This window comes from Notolepis coatsorum, assembly GCF_963971535.1.
Source record: "Notolepis coatsorum genome assembly, chromosome: 5".
Lineage (NCBI taxonomy): Eukaryota > Metazoa > Chordata > Actinopteri > Aulopiformes > Paralepididae > Notolepis > Notolepis coatsorum.
Window position 1 is genome coordinate 122,453,984 of NC_140169.1, and position 20,283 is coordinate 122,474,266.

The following is a 20,283-nucleotide window of genomic DNA, read 5'->3' on the forward strand; positions in this document are numbered from 1 at the left end:
GCTAGACCTCTTTCTTATATCCGCGGCGCTAAGATTGAAGATTTTTCACTCCATAGATTAATTTAGATTAATTTATTTTAATGCTTTAATACATTTTAATTAATCTCCAGAGTTAAAGCATTAATTTTGACAGCCCTAATATATATATATATATTATTTTTATATCATAACAGGAGTTTGTATTACGGCATTCAAACAGATCATGCAGAGAAGAGAAGATTGTGAGTAAGTGGTTGGTATACGTGCTAATATATATATATTTTTTATATCATACCAGGAGTTTGTATTACGGCATTCAAACAGATCATGCAGAGAATATTGTGAGTAAGTGGTTGGTACGTGCTAAGCAAGCATGATGAGAACCAATTTGCCTCCTTCCATCCATATCCCATCCCTGAGTAAGATGAAAGGCTCTGTGAGCTACTGTAATCCATCTGAATGGTAAGGCCACTACAGCCTTTCATGCAGGCAGCACTATTGATCCATATCCTCACCTCCACTACTCCAATACTCTCCCTCTCCCGCTCTCTTTCTCTCTGATGGGAAAGTTTGCGCAATTGGAATTATTACCATGTAAAACATAATGATATTTCCCTCTCTAGAGACGGGATTAAACTTGGGTGTCAAGCCTTATCAACATAATAACAAAGAAGTATGACTTTGAGGTGCCTTTGATTATTAAAAAAAAGTTTTCCCATCACAAAAACACAGAAACAGAGGGAAGAACGTCTTATTGTAAATGTCACAACCAGGCAATACATCTCTTAACGTATAAGAGTTGTTTACACTGGTGGTGTTTTGACATTCCCCCGGCGGACAGAGATCTTGTGACAAAAGGCCAGTATATCAACAGTAGACTGTCCACAAACTCACTGACCTTTCATCGCATGGCACTGCTGGTTGACCTGTGGGACACACAGAACAACATGTGACCAGTTCAGGTACATCTCAGCCCCTCCATGCTTGTTGTTTGGTTCAGTGTCAGCAGCACACTCACAGACCATCACCACACCATTATTATTGGCCAATATGAGCCTTTGCGTGTCTGTCATACTGAGGCATAAAAGAAAATATTGTTTGCGTCGAGAAACGAAGAGGGACAAAGAGGAGTTTTCCTGGAGTTCTCCACTGAGGGATCCACCGATCCACCCAGTGCTAAGTACACCATAATCCTATATTTCCCTCCCACTCTGCTATTTCTCTACTTCCTCCCTGCCACTCTTGACAAGACAATGTGTCTCATACCTATATCCAGGGAGCGAAATTAACTTTTTGACTCACCGGCCAGTGGCGGGTAGATGGGAAGAATCTACCCGCCAAGCATATTTCTTACCTGCCAAATTTTTTTTGATTAAAAAAAAAATATATATTTTATATAATTTTTTTTTAAATAAAATATATATTATATAATCATACTTGTAGTTGTATTATCTGCGAGACATCGCCACCACGCAATAAGTCAAAATGCTCGCTATCTGCAAACAGCTCCACTGTCTGTGTGTATACTTGAGTAGCCTCCAGCTCCAGCAAGGATTCTCCGGCGATGCAGCTAGACCCTACATTCAGCATGCAAGGATTCTCCGGCGCTGCAGCTGACTGCTGAAAAGCGTCAGCTAAAAGCGTAAAAGCGTCAGCTAAATGACTAAATGTAAATGTAAATGTAAATGTTTGTTTCCTGTTGGTTGTCAGTTAAGGCCATGGGTAGGTAGGGAATTTATTTAATTTAATTTTTTATTTTATTCTTTCCCACAGCGACTATGGATAGGGAATTTCTTTATTTAATTAAAATATTCACAACAACATGGATGCATGTACTCTGCCAGCATGTTTAATATCCATAATACTAAAGGTTTGACTAAGATTTCTATCAAACTAAAAATAATGTTCTTTTTTCATTTTTTTTACTCATAAAATAAATTGGGTCGCACCTAAATCGGCAGGGTCGGTCGGCAACCGGAAACAAACCATTTTTTCTTTTAGGCCTGAGAAACCTGTGGGTTGTTGAATGTCTCTGGCGACACTGTCGCCCAGAAATATTCCTGTACATTCTCTGCACTTAGCGAACGACGGGTTTCTTGATTCGGAAGCAATACGAGAGTAAGGTAGCGCCGTAGATAGGAAATCAAAGGAACTTTGTTCTTATTAAAAAGAAAATATTATTAAGGCGGTCAGGTGGCGTAGCGGAGATTGCGTTCGTCACCAACGCCGGAGACGCTGGATTCGCTTGTTCGAATCCAGCTCCCGGCGTTGTCACCAGCTTGGCTGGCCGTTCACACTAATACAATTGGCAGTATTAGAGGGTGGGAAAGCTGGAGGGGTGGGTCAGGGTCGTTGTAAACAGCGACTCCTACAGTTCGGTCGGGGCGCCTGCTCAGCGCGGATAGGATCTAAGGGGGGTAGTGTGATCCTTCCACACGTTACACCCTCTCAGTGAGAGTCCGCGCTGCCAGGTGAAAAGAAGCGGTTGATTGGCTAGACGTGTGTCGGAGGAAGCACGTGATAGCCTCCACTCTCCCAGACCGACTGTGGGGGGTAAGTGCGCAGCGACCAGGAAGGGGATTGGGAATTGGCATAACGACTAACATTGGGATGGGAGAAAATCGGAGGAAAAAGGAGGGGGAAAAAGATCAATTAAAAAAAATAAAATATTATTAATTTGTGTGTGACAAAAATATTTGCTTATTTGCTTAGTCAAAGCATATATATATATATATATATATATATATATATATATATATATATATATATAGCAATAAATGCTTTTAAGTTCAATCTTATATTCTCAGATTCTTCTAAATGAAAAAGTGAAAGATATTTTCTATTGTTCATACTATAAAAGAAAAAGTATATTGGCATACATTGGTAATATAAGATATGATAAGATATTCCTTTATTGATCCCCTTGGGGAAATTCAGGCATCATAGCAGCATGGGGGATGGGGGGGGGGGTACAGGTAGTAAAAACAACACAAGCAGTGTAAACAAATAAGTCAATATAATTTACTATCTAACTAACTGAATGAATATGAAATGTAAGCTCCCAAATATCGGGATCGGTATCGGAGCTAAAAGATCTCGCATTAGTCTAGTCCTACACCAAACTGTTACCAAAACCTGCTTGTCACCGTCTGCAGGGAGAGACAAAGACGATTTCTAGGTCAGTATTTACAGGCGCATTCCTTTCATATGAAAAGACCCCTTCAGTATAACACTGAGTGACAGGTATCCCTGTTAGGAATCTTCTCCACGGGAAGAGCTCAATTACAAGTGTCAAATGTGGATTTCACCGAGACATCCACTATCATGTTTTTCATTCCACACATGTGTGAGCAATGAGTGGAAAGGTGTCACCCGGGGCTTTCAATTAGTATGTTTTCAATTCCGTTTGTTTGTCCTGAAAAAATAAAGAAAAATAACATTTCTCCCACAACGACGACAACGTCAATAAAGCAAATCACAAGGCACAATTAACCACACCGCACAAAACCCCTCAGCAATAGCAGCCTATACTGTCAACTGGCACAAATCTGGTTGTGATCTCGTGTATCTTTTCTCCTTATTTTCTATTTTTCTCCCATCCCAATTTTGCTGTTTCCAATTCTCCCCTCCCCTGTCTTGAACGTTGCTCGCATTTGCCCCCCATAGGTCGGTCGTAGGGAGGATAGAAGTCTTGCATCACGTGTCCCCTCCGGTACACGAGGAGGCAGCCTGTCACATCTTTTCACCTGCCAGCGCGGACTCTCATTGGCGAGGTGTAACGTGTGGGAGGCTCACACTACCCCCGCTATTTCCTGTCTCTGCTGTGCAGGCGTCCCCAACCGACCATAGGAGTCGCTGTCCACAACTTCCAGATTACCACCCATCGACTTCCACCCTCTAACTCTGCCAATTGAGCCAGTATGACGGCCGGCCCAAGCCGGAGGCAACACCGACAGCCGGATTTGAAACCGGTGTCTCTTGCGTTGGTGACGAGCGCAATGTCCGCTGCGCCACCCAGCCTCCTGTGATCTCGTGTATCTTGACAGTACATTATGGCGCTGCTCGGAGCAGGAAGTGGGCACATTACGCCCCTGCGCTTCCACGCCCACCTTCTCCCCTCCTTCCAACCACCTGCGCTAGTCTCACAGGATGCAGTACCACCACCCCCACCCTGCTCCACCCCAGCCTCCACCCGACCTCCCTCGCAGACGCTAACTCCCTTACAGCTGCACTTAACCAAAACCACACCCTAAAAATGCTTTGTTCTTTTACACTCCAGTGCTTATAGCCGAGATGATTTGAATGAAAATATCATTCGGGTTTAGTGTAAATTGCGTAAGAAATGTCTGCGAGTAAAAGATCTGCAGTTACTATGAGCAGTCGATAAGTTCCTATACTGGTAATGAAATGCAGCTATAATATATAATATAACTATAATGCACTCAAAAGAAAGGCATTCCGGTGTCAAATCTAATTACAGTACGTAGGCATGAAAGACGTATGAAAGTAGATGAATTAGCAACATGATCAACGCTCGGTCTCTTGACATGTTTACCCTGACCCCTGGAGAGAGGGCTCATGACTTAGTCGTTCTTATTTATACACCATTCATCAGCGAGCAGATGTCGTGTCGGGGCTCCGTGTTAACATGCCTCGTGTACACGATGGGAATGTTTTGTTTTCGGGGAGAGTTTCTGATGTGCAAAAGTAGTACAAATAAATCCATCTAGCAGGAATTCTGACCTCGGTGTTACCTCAGAGTTCACGACGTTCGCTGAGTGGCTCCTGGCAGACTGACAGCAACAGGGTCATCTTAGCTCTCTCTCTCTCTCTCTCTCTCTCTCTCTCTCTCTCTCTCTCTCTCTCTCTCTCTCTCTCTCTCTCTCACTCGCACTCCTTCCATCTATCCATCCCTCCCTCCCTCCCTCCCTCCCTCCCTCCCTCCCTCCCTCCCTCCTTCCATCACTAAAACAATGATCTCACTCGCTCCCCTTACCAGGAATCCGCTGATTGTTTTAAATACCTTCCACTCTCATGTGCTTGACTGACTTGCTGCTCCTTTTTCCCATCGACTAGGGAGCAAACCGGGGGGAGGGGGAAACGGAATGACCTTGGCAGGAAAACGCCAAGCCCTCTAGCAAGCAGGGGGAATTCGCTTTCATTCGGGCTCTCGACCAAATTTAGTTTTAAATTACCGCCGGCGACTACAAAACTCTTATAATTCAATAAAGCTCAGATCAAGAGCACATGGAAAATTAGGAGAAAATGATTATTGGCAGTGAGCAAATCTGATGATGACGTGATGCCGAAAGTGAAAAAGAATCTCTCTGAACTTAAAGGACCCCTCCGCTCAAAAACGTTTTTCTTTCGGTGAACTCCTCTTGGAGGGAGAGGTTCACTGTACTTCCCTGAAATCTGAGTTGCATGTGTGATGTCACTAATATGTTGAACCTCTCATAGTCTAATATGTGGCAACATTACCCCTTTAGCTGCGGCATACACAGATGAGTACTGTAGGTACTGACATGTCCAACTGACCGACTTGGAATTCCTGGTAAATATCAAAAGTGTTGCCAATTTTCATATGAATAGATCTTTGCTTTCTTAACACATTGACCGCCAGCAGCAGGGGGCGCTGATCCCCCTTCAGCGCCAGGTCTTAATTCAATGGATAGAGTTTTAGAATGCCAAATTTGCGAGTGCTTAAAAATATATCTTATATTATAGCTATGGGTCTAATACACCCTGTCGATTGTCAGTGAGTTGCTTCCAGTCAACATGCACAAAACAGATTGTTTTTTCATCCGTACATTTCCGTTTTATACCATTTTGAATATGAGTATAGTTTTGGTGATTCTTAGTAATCCCAGGAAAAGACGCGATAATAGCGTTTTAGTGGAATACACTTATCACTAGGGATGGGAATCGAGGTTCCTAATTGGCCGATGCCTGGAACCGTGTGGCTCCTGTGACTTTCGATTCCCTTATCGCTGCCTACAGTTGCGCAATAACGTTACGTTAGCATGTAGCCATGGCAGACTCTATTTGATTCCTTAAGGGCTCGAAATTGCCTGGGTTTTGGTATTATGCTCCCGAAATGCTCCCGCTGTTTGGCTACTTCTATGTGCAGTGAAAACTACTTGAATGCTTTAGAACAGTCATTGATTTAGTTTAGGGTGAGTTAAAATTAGCCGCGGAGCTATCGCTAGCTAACGTGAGCTAACGCTATTTAATCAAGCTCACAAAGAGAGATAAACAGCTGACAGCGGATAGTACAGGTACAAATACAATAAAACAGCGGGTGGGGACTGTTGTGTAAACCTTGTACTCTTTAGTTCACATATAATAAGAGCCGGATTGTTTGTTTACTAAGTCTCTACTAGTCTACTCTGAGTCCGTCAGACAGGAAGTACCATGGTGCAACATACAAATGTGTCCGTGTAGCAACACAAGCCAATACTTTAAAGGACAGGGGCCCGGGGAGGGAGCTCTCTCTCTCTCTGTGTGTGTGTGTGTGTGTGTGTGTGTGTGTGTGTGTGTGTGTGTGTGTGTGTGAGAGAGAGTGTGTGAGTGAGAGACAGAAGTCAGAGGAATAACAACCTGTTATTCAATAGATTAAATTCATTTAAGAATAAAAAAATAAATACATTTTAAGAGAATCTCAAATACATTATTTTATTTAAGTGTAGGCTATAGTTAATGTTTTATTTTTTACAGTGTTTGTATTTTTCTGACATGGGGGCTCAACAATAAATGACAATCAGAAATGTCAAGTTGCATGTTGTTATTCTAACCAGCTTAGACCCCGACGCTCTGCATCTTCTGGCCGCCTCAGACCTACTCCTATCCGAGCTCCGGGAGGGTCATCAAAGAGAAGTCGCCTATTCTCAGTCCTTGCCCCACAATGGTGGAATGAACTACCCACCCCAGTTAGGACAGCCGAATCACGTCCAATCTTTCGCCGTCGACTAAAGACGCACTTCTTCAACCATTATCTGAATAAAAAAAAAATATATCTAACCCTAACTAACCGTACTGTCATGCACTTGTCCTAATAAACTAACCTACACTGTAGCACTCAACACTTTGATGAACATTGTTGCTCAGCTGATAGAGTTGTGCCCTTCCTGATGGCTTGTCGTACAGAACTTGTAAGTCGCTTTGGATAAAAGCGTCAGCTAAATGACTAAATGTAGTTCTGTTGCATTTCCAATTTATTTATGTAAATTATAAATTGATCAGGTATCGATAAGGGAATCGATAAAGAATCGAATCGATAAGCAGAATCGATAATGGAATCGTATCGATAAAATCCTATCAATTCCCATCCCTACTTATCACGTTGGCATTTTTCGCCTGATTATCGAATCTTCCTGAAATCAATGCTAGATTATCATTATTATTAGAGATGTTCCGATACCATTTTTCCCTTTCCGATCCGATTCCGATACCTAAGCTTTGGGTATCGGCCGATACCGATATTTATCCGATACCAGTGCATAAAAAAAAATTATATAAATTATACTTTTTTTTTTTTCAGATACTGTTATACTGTTTTTTAGTAATAACTAGAACGTATGGTATTTATTCAACAACAGGTGATTGTATAGATTTGTATTAGTATCATTAATCAATGAGTATGGGCTGCAGCACTGCAGATATACCCTACTCCAATGATCCACACGGACATTAAACGGTGTTGCACTCGCTACTCAGTGGCTCTGCAGATATACCCTATTCAGTCTGTAAACTAGTGGCAGATAGAACGTTCATGTTGTGGTTTTTGATGCAAAATAAATATTCAACATTCTCTTTTGAAACTCCGCCTCAGACTCTTATCCTTTGGCACTTGCTGTACTTTGCTTGCAGGTCTGCAGCCATTATTGCTGGATTATGTGAATAGCACCAACTTTAGACACGGTAACGTTATCAAGCTAAGCTAACTGACCTAGCTCGCCTTCCCGCATCGACATTAAGATAACGTTAGTAATAGTCAGCTAACGCTAGTCCGTAGCTACTTAACTTAAATACAATTCACCGTGGGTGCATTATTGTAGATAGACGGTCACGGACAGTGTTAGGTCCTGGAGAAAGGACAGGCGATCATCTGATTTGATGTAACGTTAAAAGCGGATGTTGTTCCAACTAGCTATCTTTCCAGCTAATGCTATCATAACACCAGCCAAACACATCCCGATTCCCGTCCGAGCTCCCCGTCACACCGCACTGTCGGGGACAATGGAATTTAAGAAAGTGTATCTGCTGTTAAAATGACACAGCATCACACTTTAAAACATGTTCATTTTATAATCCTCACTCTCCGCAGGACTCGGCAGGAGATAAATTACATCATGGGATCGGAGGCTAGAATTTACGTGTACTCGCCGATACCGATACTAGCATTTTAGGCAGTATCGGCGGCATTTCCGATACTAGTATCGGTATCGGAACAACTCTAATTATTATGTCTCCTCGACTCGTGCATACATGAAATGCCCCCCCCCCCCCCCCCCCCCACCGCAGCCAACGGTAGAAAGCACAACACGGTCCACCCAGATAGCTTTGATCTCGGGAGAAAGAAATATCAGATCAACGCAAGATTTTATATAGTGTTCTTACCTTGTCTCGGATGACGTAATGCAAAAAAAAGAATCCAATTATCTGATCGCCATTCCAGCTATCCACAGCGATCCTGTCCCCGACATTACCGAGCGTTACACATGAACGGGCGGGCGGGGTTAGTGTTCCATGCCATCGTTGTAAAGGCCTGCCTTGCCTGAGTATTTAAACCCCGCCCCCACGGCTCAGATCGGCTCAGAAAACACACCAGACCGTTTCCAATGAAGTGCAATAGCTCCGCAAGGCAGTAGAGGGCGGTGTTGACCGTCTGCCAGCTCAGACAGGGTCTGAAGGGTCTGCAGAGGCTGCAGCCATGAATTATGAATAGATATAGCGAATAAAAGAAATAACGATCATAAAAACGAGTTTACTCGTTGTTGGCGCTCCACGGTTGGACGGCAATAACGAGTATACTCGTTTTTGGCGCAGAACCAGTTAATGAAGGTAAAGGTGCTACTAAGCCGTTTTCAGTAGTTTATTGAACATTTGGTGGAAAAACCATGTATATAAATTTTCTTTTTCAATATAGAACATTTCTAAGGGTCTAACACATCTGGAGGGGACCTTTAATACTTATCTATGAGCAAAGAGTATGGAGATATCATAAGTACTATGCCTGGTGAACCTGAAAATCTTAAATACCCAATGAAAATGTCACAATAGCATAGCAACTCAGTTCCCCTAACAACAGCCATGTCTCACTTCAAAATAAAGGTGTCAAATGGTATTTTCTATATGTTCACAATATTATTTCCCACCAACTATCTTTATCAATAACGCAGACCGCAGAGGCGATAGACAAAGAGCATGACATCATCGGCATACGTCTGCATGAGTTATCGTCGCCTATAAACCATCAACAGATGCCTTCTTCTACACTACAGCTTGCATCATGTACCACGGTGAGCCATCAGTCACCTTCACATTCAGACCACGCAGCGTGTTCTTGTAACTCAGAGGAGGGAGAGAAAACATATAATGATGATAATAACAGAGATACTGACGAGCACTTCATCCTTTGTGCCACACAGTGTGCTGCAACACAGAGGGGCCGAACAAAGGAGGGTTACACACATTCGAGTAAGGATATGACCTCAGTCTACGGAGGACGACAACAGAACAGCATTCTTCTTCTGGCCTGTATCGCGTCAGGCCTGTCGTCTCTCTGCTGACTGCTCTCTCTCTGCCTTTTTTCCATTATGTGAGAAGAACACTAAACGTCAAGAAGACATAAGCCAGAAGATGGCTTATCGCAGAAATGTTGATTAAATAAAATGGATCGCATTTGAGGCTGGACTGTGTGCGATTTTACTTCCCCGGGTTACATACAGTAAGACATCAGTGAGACGATGCGTGGCCTAATGCGCCACGTGCGCATTAGGCCTGTCATACTGAGAAACCTGCGGGTTGTTCAACGTCTCTGGCGACACCGTCACCCAGAAACATTCTTGTACATTCTCTGCACTTAAAGGATAACTCCACTATTTTGGGAAATTAGCTTATTTAACATCTTCCCTGGAGTTAGACAAGAAGATACATACCTTTTTTGTCTCTGTGCGTGCATTTTAGCTTTGGGAATAGACGCTCTGTTAGCATAGCTTAGCTTCATCACTGGAAGTGAGGCAGGACAGTAGCCTTACAGTGCCTTACAGTGTATTGCAAGGTCTGACATTGACCAAATTTGATATGCATGACCTTGGTGGGCTCTAGGTCAACTCCTGCAAAGGGGGTCAATGTCAGACTTTGCAATCAAAAGTTAGGGGGCTAATAACCCTTGCCATAATTTCAGTGCGCCCCCTAACTTTTGATTGCAAGGTCTGACATTGACCCCCTTTTCAGGAGTTGACCTAGAGCCCACCAAGGTCATGCATCTCAAATTTGGTCAATGTCAGACCTTGCAATACACTGTAAGGCACTGTAAGGCTACTGTCCTGCCTCACTTCCAGTGATGAAGCTAAGCTATGCTAACGGAGCGTCTATTCCCAAAGCTAAAATGCACGCACAGAGACAAAAAAGGTATGTATCTTCTTGTCTAACTCCAGGGAAGATGTTAAATAAGCAAATTTCCCAAAATAGTGGAGTTCCCCTTTAACGAACGACGTGTTTCCTGGAAGCAATACGAGAGTGAGGTCGCTGTAGATAGGAATTCATAGGAATTAGAACGAGGGTCGAAGGTGGACAGATGAAGAGACTGGACAGTGGTCAGCTAGGGGGGGGGGGGGGGCTCTGATTCCACTCCACATGTGACTCAGCAGCTGCCGAGGGGGGGAAACTGCTGACAGGCAAAAGACAACTCTAAATTTAACTGGAGCAGACAGAGTCCTACTATGTGCTCAAGTTCCCCATGAGGACACACTGTATACATGTTGCACTCGCAAATACAGAGCAAAGCATGTAGGGCTCCCCACTAGAGACACATCCTGTTTACTCCACCCTCCAATCCACAGCAGAACAGGTCTAATTCGATATGGTGTGTAAAACGCATATCATTAACCGTTGTGCTGAGAGAGGTGTCCTTTGGGGACCACACAGTCAGTCAGTCAGTCAGACACAGACAGAGACAGGCAGACAGACAGACAGTCAGACACAGAGACAGAGACAGAGACAGAGACAGGCAGACAGAGACAGACAGACAGACAGACAGACAGACAGACAGACAGGCAGGCAGGCAGGCAGGCAGACAGGCAGGCAGGCAGGCAGGCAGGCAGACAGACAGACAGACAGACAGACAGACAGACAGACAGACAGACAGACAGACAGACAGACAGACAGACAGACAGACAGACAGACAGACAGACAAACAGGCAGGCAGGCAGACAGACAACACATGCAACACAACTGGGTGCTTTTGCTGTGTATAAGCGAACACGCAAACGATTACAAAGTCAATCATGCATTAGTAGTGGAACCACAAGCCAACTGATTTACACCCCAAACACTGGGCCCGCTGGCCTACAGTCGCTTGATCTCGCAGTGACTGGAGTTTGAGAATGCTGGTTATTATAAGCACATAGGCTAAGGCGCTTTCTCCACTATTTCCCCCAGTGGGTTCAGCCGTGTCAATCAAGGCCTCAGACGCTTACAGGGGGGAGGACCACACACAGTGGCCACACTATGGCACTGGAAAAACAAAAATGCAAAGGCCTCACTGTAGTTTGCGTCTCAAAGCACCCGCTGTCGAATGACAGCTATAAGCATGTTGTAAAGCATCAGCAACACCTATATCTAACAAACACTTGTTAACGCAATTGTTATCAGGCTATAGTTGTATGTTATGTGCCCCGTGTCTAAGTCCAATAATTTTTTTTTTTAAATAAATTAAAAAAAATTAAAAAAAAATTATTGTGGTAAAACACACTGATTGTGGTTTGACAAAGCAATAAGATATTGAAACTGCACAAACAGGGCAAACAAAACAAAACTCAAATCGTCCCTTTAATAAACAGCAAACCCTCCAGGGTCTGTAGCGTGATACTTGAGGTGGAGAATTCTAGGAGTCATTCCTTGGCACCACTGTCCTCTCTCAGCAGAGCACTCCTGGGCTGAATTCTTTTGAGTGAGGAGCTAACCGTGTCCAAACAGCAGCTGTGCTGGCTCTAAGTATGCAGTATGCACCTCCAGTCTCTGCTTCACATAAGAGTCCAGGCAGCAGACCCCCGAAAGGCAACAACAGCCCCTGTGTGCCTGGTTCAAGAGTGTGTTCTAATCCAGGACAACCCTTCACAGGGCAGAATGGTCTGCACCTACAATAACCAATCCAGGAGAAACCAAAACGCGCGGAATAGGTTCCTCTCCGTTCATCGAAACCTAAACTTCCTCGATAACCACTAACTCTCTTGAGTGCTGCCATCCGCTGTTGTGTTTATGTGTAATCCAATTCAGACCAGATGTGAGTAACTTAGTTTACTGAATCCGTTTTGCACAATTAAAATCTAATGGATGACCGCGGGATGGGTTCCTAATGAGCACTAACTCTTTGTGTTATAGGCTGTCCCAAGGCAAGGGGGAGGGCAGGTGGGGGGGGGACACACATAGCTCAGTCATAACAAGGTGAAATGATCCCTCTCGGGGAAATAGGGGAGGTAGCCTACTAAGAGGAGGATCATCGAAATGCTCTGACGCAACTATCAGGGTGATTTAGGAGTCTCCATTATCTCTTGCATGCAACGTAAAATATCAAAACAAAACAGAGCAATTCTAAATTCGCCCGCAGCGTTTCTCGTCTGATAGGTTCTTGGCAGTCTCTGGGAGCAACATCGCAGAGGCACTGCTGTATCACGGAGGGCTGTTTTTTTGTTGCAACCACAGACAGAGCCTGAAAGGTCTGAAACGATAATGCAGTCTGATTTCACATGGTAAGTGATAACGCCAGTGAGCATCACTGTGCCACGGACAGCGGGTGAAGAATATACACCCAGAGAGAGAGAGAGAGAGAGAGAGAGAGAGAGAGAGAGAGAGAGAGAGAGAGAGAGAGAGAGAGAGAGAGAGAGAGAGAGAGAGAGAGAGAGCGCGAGAGCGAGAGAGAGAGAGAGAGAGTGAGGGGGAAAACAAAAGGCCTTGGTCTAAGCTGCAGGATCTTAGATTTCTCCCAGTGGTGTCCTGTCTATGCCTCACACTGGCTGGAGCCCAGTCAAACATGCCTTTGTGCTGACGTGGGAGAACTATGGGAACATGTTTTTTTCTACTCAAGGCCCCTGATTTGAGAGATGTTGAGTTTGGGGGGGGGGGGGGTACTGAAATGCCCTTAGTGATGCAAACAATCCTTTAATCGTGGGGAGAGGGAGGGAAGCAAAGGATCTATGTGAGAAAATCTGCTCCTGACTGGCCAGTTTTACAACCGTTCTTTCATTAACTCATATACCATTCATTTATCTTCCAAAAACGACAGTTCTATTATGTGCAACAGATGCAATTTCACTCTAGGGGCATTTATAGTGCCTTGAGGGATTGTTACTGTTTTCAACAAATATTCAACTATGCTCTCACAGTAAGTGGTGCTGCTAATTCATCAAATCAGATCCTGCTCTAAACCACCAAACAAAAGAGGAATTGGAAAAAACTGCAATTTCATGAATCATTAAGCGTGAGCGTTCTCTCACTTTGACAACATTCTTTTTTTCTTTCTTTTGAGGGTGGCAGGGGGTGTTTTAATTATGTGGATTGACACTCAACAACATAAAACACCATTATTGTGGGCACACGGCATGATTACCACAATGCAGTGGAAAGAAGGGAGTGCGTAGGTTCGACGGCGAATGTACGTACACCTCATGGAAAGCCTGCAGGACAAACAGTGTCAAATGAAAAGATCCTGTTCCCGTGTGGGATTTCAGCTGTGGCATGGGAAACGCTCAGGGACTCATTAAACTGTGGATCCCCCAAACACAACTAGCTCAACCCGAAACATCCAATCAGAGGCACGTGGGCCTGGTGATACAGCAATGGACACGTTTAGGGGAAATCTAGTCAAAATCAACATGTGTTGTATTTTTATTTTGTATTATTCAACTGACTTTTTTTTGTGTTAAAGAGTGGGACTATGGGTACTAAAAAAAAAACAATGCTTGATCATTTAATATAGGTTATTTAAAATGCAATAGCCTATCCAATACCATATTTGTTACAAGAATACAATTTGTGTGAATTAATGTGACCACAAGACCAGTCTGGAATTGGTTGATGTTTGCTTAATGTAGGTTTATATTAAGAATCTAAGTAAAAATGCTGAAACGGTGGATCCCCCTGTTCTCCTATAAGAGGACCATGGGAATGTAGGCTACTGTATAGGACAAAAGGCGCCATGTAATCAGCACGAGTAACGTACAGTATAGCCTATGGGCGCGTTGTAAATGCTGAATGATGTGAAGGTGTAGCCTACAGGAGTGAAAATCAATTAATTTCAATGGTATTTCAATGACATATTAGAATTATTCTTCGGCATTGAAATTGGATAGGATTTAGACGTGTTTGCGCCCAAGCACCATGACCCGCACCCTTACGCTCGAGAGGATGTATAGACTCGATGCATAGCAAAGCCATATTGAAAATTCATTGTATTATTTTTCAAAAACATCTATAAATAATGAATTTTCACTGTGTGTTACAAAAAAAATTACAAAAAAAATAAATAGATGAAGGTGCAAGAGAACGAAACGGTGTGAAAGGATTCCCAGCAGACCGGTCCGACGTCCCCTCCGCAGCACTGGAGACAAAGGGCTGCGGTGCTGTGGATGATCATCACCATGTCACCACTCTGCAAACTGCTGCATCACTGCAGCGCTAATGGCAGCATCACTCCGAACGCTTTATGATTTCAGCCATTTCATTACCGAGTGAAACGTGGGGCGGGCGGGGGGCAATCGACTGACAGGGCAGGAGTGTTCTTGCCGATAATAAAAGATATAAAAACCATTCGAAAGCAGTAGTAACGAGTTCACCCTGTGTGAAAGAATAGTACAGTAGTAGTAACATGACATGATGGACACGTAGCGCGCGGGCGGGGAAGTGGACAAAGCTACACGCATCGATGATTCTACACGAAGAAGCGGACTGTCATCATCACATCATTATGCAACTTCCAAACACGTTGGACCTTTGTTACGTGACCACAAATCCACACATATACAATGACAAAGGTGGCGGACTAATGACCGGAATAAAAGACATCAATCAATATACAACATTATGATGATGATGATGATGATGATGATGATGATGGTGATGACACTGACGGGGGGCTCGAGACGAGTCACCGTGGAGGTGATGACAACGCAGACACGAGGACCGCGGCGTGCCGCGTAAAATACGCAGCTATTCCGTCTCGAGCAGATGGATAATATTATATTCTACTGATTCAGTCGGCCACATCAATAGTAAGAACGTCGGTATTTGTAATGTAATATCATTTGGTGGTGATGCCAATTTACGGAGGGATTTGGGAAATTGCGTGTTGGTTCTTTAAACGGTTCCCTTGGAAGACAAGAGACGATGCCATTGGCTGCGGGACAGAAGAATAAGGCTCGTCCTTACACAGCAAATATTAATGTGCTGATTTGATGTGGATTAATAATGATGGGGGGGTTGTTGTGTAGTAACGAGCAGCGTCACATTTCCAATTCAGTAAGAGAGCATTATTCTAAATGCTCTTCGTGCCAATGCTTTTCACATGGTTGTAAAAGCTGAACATTTGGCTACAATTTGAATATCTACTCCAGTTGTTTGACTAACGTTATTATCAATAATAATAATAATAATAATAATAATAATAATAATAATAATAATAATAATAATAATAATAATAATAATAATAATAATAATAATAATAATAATAACAACAATAATAATGTATGAATAGCCTACTCCAATTCGAATTTGCACGTTAATTAAGCCTAAAAGCTCGTTCGATCCAAATCGATTTAAATAAAGTGCATCATGCATTGAATGTGCGTGTGTGTGATTGTGTGCGTGTGTGTGTGTGTGTGGGGGGGGGGGGGTCTTAATGCCGTTGCAAGTGACAGCTTGTGTTCTCTGAGATGGTTCCTCACACTCACAGAGACAACAAGAGGCATGCAGCCTGACCCCCACACTTCGACGCGCCTCCTCCTCCTCCTCCTCAGGGATCGCAAAGCATCCACTACTTTTCAAAACACTCAAATCGGAGCGCACTTAATTAACCTATAGGCTACTACAACTGACTCAAAGCACAACGGGATCATGTGGTCGCCTTGTGTTTCACGCTTAAAACCATAATTCAGAATGATTTCACACCCAAAAACAAATAACGCGCAGGCCGCCAGGATTTCAGGATTGACACACATGTCGGTTTGGAGTGAGTTTGTCCCGATGGGACTTCACGCAACCATTGCACACTTTCACAAGTTTGGAACTGAAATCGGTTATAGACCATTTATAACAATGAATTAGAACTGGTGTGAGCACTGCACAGAGAGCAAATTGTTAAGTGGTTCGACGGTACATTTCAATACACGCGCTAAAATAATAATTGACCTCACCTTTAACTTTCTCTTTTCCTTGTATTCCAGCCCTTTTGTCCGTTTAGCAAATAAGTTTGTTCACATGATGACTTGCTTGTCGTTTCCTAAAGCCCCCGGCTGCAGGGAGATTACTATTTCGTTCTACCACTCGTTTATCTCGCACAAAAAAATAATGTCTGTGACTATAAATCTGCTGTTCTTCAGCCCAATGTCAGTTTGTGTGGATCCAGTGCAGCGTGCTGCTCCGTCTCCGCTGTTTGTTACACTCGACTGGAACGCCTACTCTCAATCGCTACATTGTTGACATTCGGCCACTGACGTCATTCTATCCCTCATTCACAACATTGCGCGGTGCAGGTTGCTTGGGCGCCCCCAGGCAGTATGTGCATACTCACAAAAATGTCCGCAGTTGAGTTTGGTGAATTGCACTAGTGGTATTGTGCGCCGCGCATACATCCCCTCCCCGCAGCAGATTGTCAATGCATATATACACCTATGTGTAATGGAAATAACATTACACTTAAAATACATTAGAATGAAGCTGTGAGAGAGTGTCGACATGGACAATTATATATATATATATTATATAATATAATATAATATACAAGTGGTTAATTTTACACTGTCAAAAACTTTCTTGTGTGAAGAAAATGCAAATCCTCCATACAAAGGAGCCGAGCGAAACACCTGTAGGGAGGTAAGCTTGAGGTAAACACCAGCCATGTGAGCGAGCGAGGCATGATTTTGTTCCGCTTCAGCCCACATACTGTTTGGACAAGAGAAACTCTGGTTGGAAATATTTTAATTTCTAATGTAAGATTCAACCCCCAGGGAGTTTGCATGTAATTATGAATTATCACGCTGCTACAGACAGGACCAGCGTTGCGTTGTTATTATGGGCTGAGCCGCCACGCAGGATAATGACGCCGCGCGCACGCGCACACGCACGCGCGGCCCCGCGCGCATGCGCATATGTTCCCTCGCGCACAATAATACACTTTGTTTGTATAGCCTTTCATACAGAAACTGCAGCTCAAAGTGCTTCACAACAGAATTAAGACAGGCATAAAATGAGCACATAAAGTGCAGACATATAAAATCAGTTTTTCACATTAGGATCTAACATCCCAACAGGCAACCTTGTTTATGGTTTGATTCAGTTTTAATATAAATAATAAAAATAAAGAGAAGATTCATTAATTATCTACTCAGTCCCGAAGTTTGTGATGTAGATATGGAATGTCCCGGGTTGCTGCTGTTTGCAGAGTGTGTTGTTGTCCGGGGGTGAGTGGTGGTGGGTGGGGGGTTGAATCAAAACAGTTGTCAATTCGGAATTGACGGCTGTTTTGATTTGGCCCTTCGTTCGCCGTCGTTCACCTTTGGACGGCGGTGCACTCTGTGGGCAGCGGCAACTTGGGACGTTCCATATTTACATCACAAAGAGTCCCAGACTGGTTGAAGACACCAGCCTATAGCGGCTATTGTTATGATAATGCGAGGTAGCGCCGCAGGTAAACACAACGATCCGAGCCGAGCGCAGCGCGTTCTCGCGAGCGCGTGCACGCGCTTCTGCTCAAATCTTTAATACTCAGTGAGGTACCACTGAGTGGTACCCCGTGCCATGAACAACGCATGCCTGGACAGGACCCTTTTCATCCTGATCTTCTCCTCAGTCAACAGGCTCAGAGTGGGGCTCAGTGATGAGCAGCCTATGCTGCTGCACCTCTTTTAGCTGCTGATTCGTGGTACTGCTGGCGTAAAAACACAGTGGCCAACAGGCATTTGTTTATGCAATAATATAGGTAAATTAACACATGAACTGCCACGGAGTTTGATCATCTTATACCATTTTCTGCCAGCACTGTAAGTCTATGGAGATGTTCACCTTCTTTGCAGGGCTATAACTTTTTAAATTGTATTGCTAAATTGACATTACTGTGGCCCATTCAACATCGATTATCTATCGTTCAGGATGTAGTTTAACTTTTTCATTCACACATTGATACAAAAATACCGTCTAGAATATAAATATGTTTTTATCGTTTTCTGCAGTAATTCCTAGAACGTGAGATATAGGCATAAATGCATATATAGATTATCAAATGCAGTTTGTTGCCGATCCACGCTATATTAAAAATGTCAACTGTACATGGTCCTAAACGTTATGACTGATCATGCGCGGGTGAACGGAGGGGGGGGGGGGGGTCGTTTATAATTCCGTGATCGTCGTTAAATGCTTTATGTAGTATGGGTGATATATAGATCAGAGCAGTTTGCATGGATAATAATAAACAATCAGGCTGAAAGTCACGGCAGCCTCCTCTTACCGTTGGGCGATGACACTGGAGCAAAAAGATCCCAGTTATTTGATGGGGATCGAGTAGATCCATTTCCGGTTTGTATAATAACAATACACGCCCAAATCATGTCGATTATTGAGTTATGGCAGCGATCCATATCCACGGTGTGTGGCTAGAGTCCTGCAACGATATGCGAGTGGCCGGACGTATTTAGGAGACGCACCGATATCCAAACGGGCATTTCCGGTTTGGCAACTCGCCGATCATCCACCAGCTGGCAGTATTGAAGCGTTGCAGAGTTGTGCCGAGTTCCACTGCATCAGACGAGGCTCCGTGAGGGAAATATGAATAACATGGCGAAAATATGAAATATGATCTCAATAACGTCGTACGCCGTGATCTGGCAGAATTCGCATGAACTTGAAACCCGTCGTACGACGTGAATGGCGCACAATGTGTTAAGGTAGTAAAAATATTAACAGCAATAATAGACCAGAGAGATGATGACATAAGACTTATTCTGCAATTGGATATGGTAATATAGAGAAATACAGCTTAAATTGTATAAATAAATAAACAAAAATAAACAAAAAAATATCTGTAATCTCACCCTAAATCTAGCAGTATATCCAAAATATTAATAAAATATTCAACATACTTTATAAGACAATCTTCTGCAAACCCAGAGCACCTTTTGTTTGCCAGGGAGTGTCCCTGAAGAAACATCAGACGATTACACCGCCATTGTATAACGCAGTGGCATGTTTTCATAGAAAATATTAATTTCAAACACGCTGCCTCTGCACGACAGCCTTGAAAAGCATGTTGTACGGTATTGTGCAGGATTTCCGAGTCGTTTAGTCACAAAGCTACTTTTTTTTATGTGCAGTCAACTTGCGTCTAACAACTCTCAGATGACAGGTGCAGAAATTTCTTCCATTGCTCTGCAGCTTAGAACTCCATATTACAAGTCAAATGTGACAGCAAAAAAAATTGGGGGCGCCTTAAAGTAAGGAGCTAAGTGCCAAGTGAAAAATGACAAACTAAAGGAGAAATGAAATCCATGAAGTGGTGATGTTTTTTGGGAGTCCAGAAAAAGAGAGAGAGAGAGAGAGAGAGAGAGAGAGAGAGAGAGAGAGAGAGAGAGAGAGAGAGAGAGAGAGAGAGAGAGAGAGACTCAGTTTGACAATCCAGAGCTAATCCTCCCCGATTAGTGAAGGTATTCACATTCATATTCATCCACACAGAAACCTTAAGGACATCTGAGGCTTTTTTTAAATCACCTAATCCAAATGGTTTTAGCGGCTCCGGAGCCGAGGCTGGGGGGGCCTCGAGGAGGAGCCTAGGCTGGGAGGGCCTCGAGGAGGAGCCTAGGCTGCCTCTTTTGTCTC

General features: G+C 43.5%; 1 protein-coding gene across 1 annotated transcript in view; it reads right to left on the reverse strand.

Moving 5' to 3' along the window:
- The window catches only part of bach2b (BTB and CNC homology 1, basic leucine zipper transcription factor 2b), a 104,120-nt gene extending 87,400 nt beyond the window's left edge, over positions 1-16,720 (reverse strand). The window contains exon 1 of the mRNA XM_084314239.1: positions 16,611-16,720. The gene's annotated coding sequence lies outside the window, so the exon portion shown is untranslated. The remainder of the gene's footprint in view (positions 1-16,610) is intronic.
- Positions 16,721-20,283: the final 3,563 nt, after the last annotated feature.